Raw genomic sequence first — 10,118 nt, 5'->3', positions numbered from 1 at the left:
CGCACACTGCCTTGCACCATAGTGGTGTGTGGGCAGATGGAATAGCCCCTGCTATATTGTAAACATCTTGAGTTGAAGACCTTGCCTACTCTAGTGTAAACTCCAAATAGCAGCAATGCATGTCTACTTGAAGTGGACATTTTAAAACTTGTCATGAATGAATGAAAGGATCATGCAGAATATCATTGTAATATTTGTGGAACCTAACAAATAAATGACAAGAAAATATACTAAATATTTGCTGAAGAAATAAGAGTAGAGTGGTGTCTTAGTTACATTTATATCTTTTGTGGTGCTATGTAGGTGGTACTTAACAATGAGTAGCCCTGCCCCAACACACACACACACACACACACACACACACACACACGATTGATTTGCAGCATTAGCCAATTTCTTTGGTGTAAGCATTCCCAGTATAGCAGATTTCAAGCTGAAAATGTGATGGCACTGAAGCGAGAATTGGGAAGGGATGAGCACAGCAGGCTTCAAAAGCTGGTGGAAGCCAACTGTGGCTAAGGGAATATCTACTACAGACAATAAACTCTCAATGATTTATTTATTGCTAATTAATTAATACAAGTTTTAGACATGTCTAAGCTTGAGAGAAAATTATTTACAGTGTAAAGAGTAAAATGTTATTTTTCAAAATTTACTTCAACGTTCAGAGGCTTCAGATAATTAAATCATAAATGCAGGCCTCATACCACAAGTAAATTTAAGACAACTACATGCTAGAAGTATTTTTGTATATATATATATATATAGAGAGAGAGAGAGAGAGAGAGAGAGAGATTGAACGTGCTCACTATTTGCATTTAGAATTTATTTTATTTTTTCTTGGTGAATGACCTGATCAGTCATTTAGTTTTTCAAATCTTGGAATAAGTCACTGTTCCAGAAATAAATAGCAAACAAATAATGTTTTATTATTTCAATTATTCCTGGGAATTTCCCCCCTTCTTATTTCAGATTTGGAAGATCTTGGCAAACAATAGAGCATGGAAAATTTACTGAAGTGTAACACTGGCTTTGACTTTGACTTTGTCAGAGTTTGGTGCTGTCCAGTGTAACAGCTGTAGGAGACTTTACCACACAAGTTACAACCACCAATACCCCTAAAATCAGGTCTTCATGGTTAAAAGGACACTTGTACCTTACTTGTCTTAGAATATACTAGATTTTATTTGAAAAGAATATAGTAATTGGGATTATGTTTGGCTGCAGATGAAAGAACTCAATTATCCAGCTTAAACAAATTGTTTTTTCACATAACACAGAAATCTGGAAGTAAGCCATTCATGATTGGTCCATGTTGCAAAAACGGAATTAACCAAGCTCCTTCCTTCCTCCCACTCACAAGCTGCTGCCTCACATCAGAGTCTAAACTGCAGGAAAAAAGGTGGAGGTCATCAGTCTCATGCCAGTTGTGTTTGTCTCCTTATTTCAAGAAAAAAAAGACTTTCATGGTGCCCCCCACTCCAGTTTAATTTCTGATTACAGCTCATTGGATAGAACTTTGTCATGGGTCAAACCTTAGAGGCAAAGGAGCCAGGAAAACAATGCTTTTTTTGCCCCTAACTAAATTAACATTGTATTAGTAAGGCTAGAGGACAAAACGGATATTGGGCAAGAAACTGTAGTGACATAAGTCATACTTACATCATTGCTGCAGTATGAATAAGAAATTGTAATTTTGTACTAAATATATCAATGAGAAAGTAACTTAATTGAATTCTATTACTTGCTGTGTCATTTACTGAGCAGGGCTGACTCTCTCTGACATGTGGGCCATACAGTATTTCATCAACTATCAGTAATTCGGCTCTACTCATGACACGAGAATAGTTGCTACTGAGAATGCTGGGAATTAATCTTGCACTAGGCTGGTGCTAACAAACGTGACAACTATCATACACTTTCTGGAGCACACAGATAAAGATCATAACCCTTACACTCTGATATGTTCATGTTTACAAAACACTAACTGCTATGCATCTTTATATTACAAATTAATGCAATTTTTCTATTGTTAGCTATAACTAGAAGAGTTAAAACAATAACTTTTATAACAAACACTTAGGATCTCCATTGGGTAGCCAAAAACCTCTTTGGACCTGAAAAAGCAGCAAGCAGAATGTATTGAGTTGACTTTCTGAACTGGGATTGAGAAGAAACGGGTAGGGGGCAAATTTGTTCATCTTGTATCATATCAGTCTCTATGAAAGTCTAATGGCATAGGCCTTTGATTCATATTAATATAACTTACGGTCCTGGTTTATTGTCTGCATACAGTGGTGAGAAAGGCAGCTACAGATGCAAGAACAACAGAAATCTATATATTTCAGTAAAAGAAGGAGACCAAAAGAATAAACGAGTCAGAGCAAGAGCATGAAAGGGAGAGAGATAGACAGATAGACAGGGAAATGAAAAAGGCCATATGGCTTTGGAAAGTTTCCTAGCATCTGGTCTTCAAAAGTTACCAAAAACTTGAGGGACTGAAAAACAATACAGAATGCTATGTAGGAAAAAGCTTCAAACTCAGGAGTCAGGTTGGCTTGTGGATCTAGTCTTAATCTCGTTGCCTACCATTTTAGTGATCTTAATATCAAAGATGATATGTCAGGTTGTGAAGATGGCACAGGTAGAGGTAGGGAGGAAGGGGTAAACATGCTGGGTGGCATTGTGAGGATAAGTCAATTTTAGACGTGAGGTTTTATTGTATATTTCTTCTGTGTATTTAGAGATCAGTCTAGAAAAATGGAAAACCTTGAAAATCACATTACAAGTGGATATTACTTATGGGTAATGAGAAAGCCATACATATTCTTGATAAAGCTATTGACATGATGAGATTATTGTAGTCTATTTTCCTCTAGTAGAGAGTTGCTTTATTTCCTCTAGTAATTTTCCCCCGGACTGGCTACCCTATTGGAGTTAATCATAGCATTTAGAGGAGTTATTTTAGGAGAACTGAATTAAAAGAGACAAATAAAAACCATGCAATTCTTGACTTCTAAGCACAAGTGGCTTATTTTAGGCATTAGAACAGAAAGATCTCACAGAATATAAGAGATTATCAAGCAGAATCAAATTTTCCTACTTCTCAGACCAGTGCAGTTTGGAAGTAGGAGACCTGAAAGAAAACAAGAGTATTAGATCCTGTACCCTGGCTTCATGTCCTCTTTTCCCCTTGGGTTGGATAGAAGTAAGAGGAGGGAGTGTATTCTTTTTGTTGAGCAGTGGACAAAGGGATTTGTCTTTGATTCCTGGTGTCTGTACTTCTGTACAGTGGAAGCGGTTTCACAACCTTATTTTTCATGAAAGTTTTGAGGAATGGTCAGCTATTTTGTAGAATATCACACAGTCTGTGCCTTTCTGATATTTTTCACATGATTAGACTTGGTTTTTTTTTTTTTTAGGAGAAAAATTGCAGAAGTAAATGCCATTTTCATCACATCATATTAAGAGCATCTCTGTTGTAGGACCACCAATTACTGGATTACCAATTCATCTTTCTTTTGAATTTTTATATTTTTAAAAGTTGTGATAAGCTGTAGATAACACAAACTCCAGGATTTTAAACATTTTAAATGTACAGTTCTAAGGCATTAAGCACATTTACATTGCTGTGCAACCATCAGCACCATCCTTGTGCAGATCTTTTCCTTCTTTCTAAATTGTAATTCTTTATTCATTAAATACTAACTCCCCATTCCTGTTGCCTTCCGGCCTCTGGCAACTCCCATCCTACCTTCATTCTCTATGAATTTGACTAGTCTAGATATCTCAGCAGTTCATCTTAATATAGTCATCAGTTTCTCCTTTCACATGCTAACCCCACATCCCACTTAATGAACCTCTTTCTGCCTAGTCCACAGCCTCCATTCACTAATCTTTTTTTTCAGCATCAATGAGGTAAGATTGACAAATAAAATTGTAAGATATTTAAGTTATACATTGTGGTAATTTGATATATGTATACATCATGAAAGGATTCCTCACATATTTATCTTATTCACATGTGTGAGAACATTTAAGTTCTACTCTCTTAGCAAATTTCAATTATACAGCCCAATATTATCAACTATGGTTACTATGTTATACATCAGATCCTCCGACCTTATTCATGTGATAGCTGAAAGTTTATACCCTTTTACCAAACCCTCCCTATTTTCCCAACTCTCCAGTGCCTGGCATCTACTTTTCTACTGTTTTCATTTAGCTTCCACATATAAGTACACCACACAGTATTTGTCTTTATCTGTCTGGCTTCTTTCACTAACCATAATGCCCCCAGGTTCCATGCACTGTGTCACAATGACAAGTCTTCTTTCTTTCTCATTGCTGAGTAATATTCCATTTTATAGGTCACATCTTTTTTATCCATTTATTTATCCATTGATGGACACTTCAGTTTTTCCATGTGTTGGCTATCATATAGGTACCTCTTTGAGATCCTCATTCACTATCTTTCTGCTGGATAAATAACTGAATTCAGCTATTCAGTTACTGGTTATTTTGGCATACCAACTGACAGAAAACAATAACATTGGAAAATAAAAATTCCACAATAAGCCACGTGAGAACAAAGTGTCACTTTATTTCCAACTACTCTTTTTCTTCTATTGCCACAAAATTTGGAAAAAAAAGCAACTCCCTCAAAATATTTCCTCTCACTGACAACTATCTTAAATTTACATGTGTTCTGAAAATTAAATTAAGCGGCCGTTTAATAACGATATTTATTGGCTTCACTGTCAACTTAGTTACTTTCTCTTTTACATGTTGACTTTCTTGTGTTCACAGGAAACATAGGACCAAAAAACATGTATGTACAGTAAACTTAATTCCCTTCCCTTTTTTTCCTTCACTAAGATTTTGCTTAGCCCTCAGTCAAGTTTCTCCTTTTTATATGACTCTGTTTTGTTTTTTTAGATTTCAAGGCATACCTGACCTATAGTAAACATACCTTGAGTTTTATGAAGCACAGTGAATAATTAAGAGCTCAACTGTTTTCAATAAATTAGGATCAAATTGAATTTTTATGATCTACTATTGTTCTATACTACAATTTTTAAATAATTGTGACCTACATATAATGACTTCAGTGCTTGTTATTTATTCTGTGCTATTTTTATAACTATTATACAATATAAAATAATGTAATTAAAATATATTTGAACATAATTTTAAACTTTTAAAAAGTTAATAATTATACTGTGAAAAATATACATGGAAGTGTTCTACTACTTTAGAATATAAAGTTGAAACCTCACAAAGGATGACCTAAAATCTACACGTCAGAAAATGAGGTATGGTTTTTTTCATGTGAGTATATTCATGTAGTCAATAAGTTTTGTACCTTTAAAATTTTTTTAATTTCTATTTTGGGGGTGGGGGGAAATAATTTTTAATTTTTTTTAAGTTTATTTATTTCTTTTTGAGAGAGAGAGAGAGAGCGCGAGAGAGCACGCAAGCAAGGGAGGGGCAGAGAGAGAGGGAGACAGAGAATCTGAAGCAGGCTTCAGGCTCTGCCTGTCCCAGAGGTGGGACTTGAACCTGCAAACGGTGAGATCATGACCTGAGACTAAGTCAGACACTCAACCGACTGAGCCACCCAGGCGCCCCCAATTTTTTTTTTCTTTTAACAAATATATCAAAGAATCATGCAATGCAGCCAGCATTGGATGAAAGGTTGGGCCAAAAGTCTACACACTCCTTTGCAACTCATCCCATGATAGCAGAACTTTTCATTTCTTCTTTAATGCTTACTATCCCTCGCTTTCTTCAAAATAGAGAAACAGGCCATCTTTTCTCTGGTATGACTTTTGTTGTTGAATTACCGCTGCTGGATATACCTTCTTTCTGAGCTCTGGTTTGCCTTTCTTCACTATGGCCATCACCCTGTCATTCATACCAGCAACAGGAAGTCTGTTCAGTTGTCCTCAATCCCTGTCACAGAGATGATACACAGATTTTTGACTCTTGTGTTGTCAGTACAGTTGGTCATGGCTCCTATGGGAAGATAGGGAAATCCAGAATTTCACACTGGAGGACCTGCCACGGCCTTGTTTAGACATCTTGAAATCAGGAAAGGGACAGGAACAAAACAAAACAAAACAAAACAAAACAAAACAAAACAAAAATACGCTGTAGCTGTAGCTTTTTTTTTCTTAAGTAAGTGTATTAGTCATTGAAGTAAAGTTGAGGACCACATGTTTTGTGGTAAATATTTTTGTCTTTTTAGATCTGCCAGTAAAATCTTGAGAAATTCAAGTTATTTTATAACTTACAGCAAATGTATATGATTTTTTTTGCCACAGTTATTTGAGACTTTTAGGTAAAAAATGCTATGAACTGCTGCTTATGATTCAATATCATGACTTCTTTAATATCAAGATAATCATGAGAACAGAGGAACTAAAAATGGAAAGGTTCTCAGATAAATATTCTTTTCTAAATTATTTTATTTTTTTCATCATGATAAGTGTACTCTTTAATCCCCATCCCTTATTTCACCTATCCCCCCACCCACCTCTCCTCTGGTAACAGTCAGATATCAGGTAAATATTCTAATCACCACATATGGCAGATTTTAAAAACAGAACTACAAAGGATAAATTATTTTCTTTAAAACTCAAGAGACATGTATGGCAGGTTCCATTAAACATGCTTCCTAAAGCATGTGGACACACACACACACACAATACAGGCATACAAACAATACACAGAGACAAATGTTAAAAAGATAATTAGTGGAATTTGGGGAGCAAATTCTTACAAGGAGCTAAAAGGAGAAGAGCCAATCCGAATTGTAACTCAAAAGTTACAAAGAAATTGCAAATAAGATTATCTTTTGAGCGTTAAACAGGAAGATCAAGACATAATCAATCTGGACAGGGATAGACAACCTATCATAGAAAGACAAAAATTCTCTCAGAAGAGTAAGTCTTGAATGGATCCTGATTGCATGAATTCACATGTCCAACGAAATATCAATATCAATCAGAAGGAACGTAGGTTAAGCATGAAAATAAAATAAGTAGAATTCAGTGTCAAATATAATCACTATCCATCCAAGGACACCCCAAGCAAGTGGGGGATATAAGCTAAAGGCTTTTCATGTCTAGTTGTAACATTAGAGCTTCATCTAATTCCATCAGCTATTATTCAAATCTTATAGCTAATTCTGGTTGTTTTGTGATTTCATATTCACCAAGCCACCTCCTGACTGAGCTGCATTTTCCCATTCAAGTATCTGAAGAACAGAATACCTAGTCCGAGGACTTAACTAGGGTATATACTACTCATATTTCTAATTGTAACTGAATGTCCTCTGGTTTGGAATTTGACAATTCATGTAAATTATCTGAAGGGAAAATGTGTTGGCCATAGGACTCAAATGTCTAATACCTCAACAATTATTTATGCCACCAAATAGCATACATTTGAATGTTTAGCATCAGAATTATAGACTTGATTAATATGAACTGGTACCAGAGACTGACCAATCAGGTTTTGAAGCCTGAAAGAAATAGGACAGATTCTGGATCACTTCATAAATTCATGACCTAAGGAATTTGAAGTGAAAATGAGCTCGCTACATTTTCCCCAGGATTACATTAATGGTAGGGGTTGTCTGTACTCTGAGATATCTAGAACTTAGTTTAATAAGACTTATTCAGTAAAACAGGTATTGTGATTTCCATTTGATACATGAGAGAACTGAGGTCTAGTTAAGTTATATAACTTTTTTTCAAGCTGGCACAATTAATAAGTGGATCTAGAATTTGAACCAGATATTTGTAGTCAGGGGTAGCTAACTCAAATGACTGCAGAGGTAATAAGTGGGTAAAGAAGTATAATGAGGATTCCTTAAGCCTGTGTAAATTATAAACTTGTAACAACACAGGTTACCAGTTTCCCATGAAAAGTCAAACATTCTAATTTTACGTGAAATCTCTTGATTTTGAAATATTGCTATCTAATTTAAAGATATGTTTCAGACACTATGAGCTGAATAAAACACATACATAAGCCCGTTTGGGCTATGGGACACCAATTTGTGACCCAGGAGCCAAAGTAAATACTTCTGTTATCTACAGGAAAATAAGATTTTTCTAAATTCTGGAAAAATAATTACTCATCTGAAATGATACTCTCTGATGAGCACCTAGAGTGCTATTATTCTATGCTACTTACTCACCTTTTCAATTTAGTGATTTAGAAGTAAGAACAAGTGTGATTGGGTTTTTTTTGTACAGAATTTGTGAAAGGATATCCTACCTCTTTTGAACAAGGGATTTCAGATGTATCTGAACATGATTAGAATTTTCCTAAAGAAATAGTTGCCTGGTATTTCACCACACGAACAAGTGACTGAAAATATTACCTGAAATTATCAAAGAAAAGCCAGGACGGTATGGCTTTGAAACTAACTTTTAGAAAATGGATAATTCGTGGTATAGATAATTACATATGGGTAGTCTTCTTTGAAAACTGTAAATAATTTTCACTCTAGTGTTGGCACAATATTTTCCAGATGCCTTTGGTGTGCCTTCCGTGATTCAAAAGTTAAAGAACCTCTGGACTCGGAATATCCAGCTGAAATGTGTAATTATACCAGATAAATAGCACTCAATGGACAATGACATCTTAGCCAAGACTTGGGTCTGTCTAGGTGAACTACACTTGACTCATGCATATTCTTGTTCTTTCTGAAACTTGCAAGAAGGAAGGTTATTTGTTTCTCTTCATAAGGATGTATTTATGCTCCACAATATACACTTAAAGGGATCTATCCCTTTATATTAAAAAAAAAAAACAGAGAAAAGAAGCCATTATATCATAGCTCCTATAGAAAGCATAGTTTTATATTGTATGCCATCTATATATGTTAAAAGTTTAAAATAGTTTAAAATAGTTGCCTTATTTAAAGGGAGAACATCTTCCAAATAACCAGTTTGAAATAAAATGCGAAGGGCCTGAAGAGAATATGTCAGTCAGAATATTAGAGAAGTGCCAAATATTATAGAAATAAAAACTACACGTTCTGTTTTCCATATTGAAGGTTAGACACACTGGCTGTGGATCTGATTCTCAGACTCTGCAGATTTGTGCTCCTGACAGGAAAAGAATCACCTAATTTCAGGAGAAAACAGGCAGACAGCCATATCCTACGGCAGTTTTCTGTTGCATTTAGAGCTGCAGAGTGATGAGAAAACCCCTAAGTTGGGTCAAAGCAAGTGAATAATTCTCAGTTGAGAAAACAATTGCCTATTGACTGTAGACTGGGCAATTATTCTTCAAGTTTCCTACCTCTTAGGGGACCCCACCTAAGAGACAGTGTGAGCCCTATTGTGAACAAATGATATAGCCCTCTTTGGATCAACTCCACTGAGGCTTCAAGTAATATCAGAAACTGACCCAAGGATGCCCTAGATATTGCACTTCTAAAAACAGGTCTTGAGATGCAGTGCCTTTTCTTCGGTGGTTTAAAAAACAAGGACTTTCTGTGTTCAAAGACAGGAACTAAAATCACAAAAGCACATCACTACAGAAATGTGTAAAATTTATATCAGAAATACAAATTAAGCCAATCTTGCAAACAAAATGTCTTTCTATTAATAATTTTCCTAATTAGAACCCCAGTGGTGCTAGTAGTTTCTGGTCCAAGGGTAATAATTAATTAAATTATTGATATATCTTTCTTTTTAAAATGTAGAGGCTGTAATGTCATTAAGTTAATAGCTATTTATTAAGTACTTACTGTGTACCATTTACCTACAACTGAGCTAAGAACTGCCACTTCCAAAATGAACGTTATCTGATATAGTCTACTGGCAGAATGAATAGTGCTGGGAGATATCAACAGGGGCCTCATCACTAGGCTTCGCCTAAATCACTCCTGATTGATGGCTATCTCTGCTGTCCTTAAAGATCTCCTAGAGTGGAAGTGCTGCACATTCATTAACAAATTCTATTAAGGGAAAGTTCTCCTTAATAACCGGTGTCATCCTGGAGCCAAAATCTGTTTTGTTTAATTTTATTGCCATTAAAGTTGTAAATATCTGGACTAGTTTAACATGCTGTCCAGCATGTTTAAGCACCTAAGT

At 35.4% G+C, this 10,118-nt stretch overlaps 1 pseudogene; it reads right to left on the bottom strand.

Moving 5' to 3' along the window:
- Window positions 1-5,667: 5,667 nt before the first annotated feature.
- Window positions 5,668-6,083, bottom strand: LOC122488990 (annotated as a pseudogene).
- Between the last annotated feature and the right edge of the window lie 4,035 nt (window positions 6,084-10,118).

The sequence above is a fragment of the Prionailurus bengalensis genome, chromosome B2 (genome assembly GCF_016509475.1).
Source record: "Prionailurus bengalensis isolate Pbe53 chromosome B2, Fcat_Pben_1.1_paternal_pri, whole genome shotgun sequence".
NCBI classification, from domain to species: Eukaryota; Metazoa; Chordata; class Mammalia; order Carnivora; family Felidae; genus Prionailurus; species Prionailurus bengalensis.
Note: the sequence above shows the minus strand (reverse complement) of the source record. Positions and strands in the feature narration are given on the sequence as shown.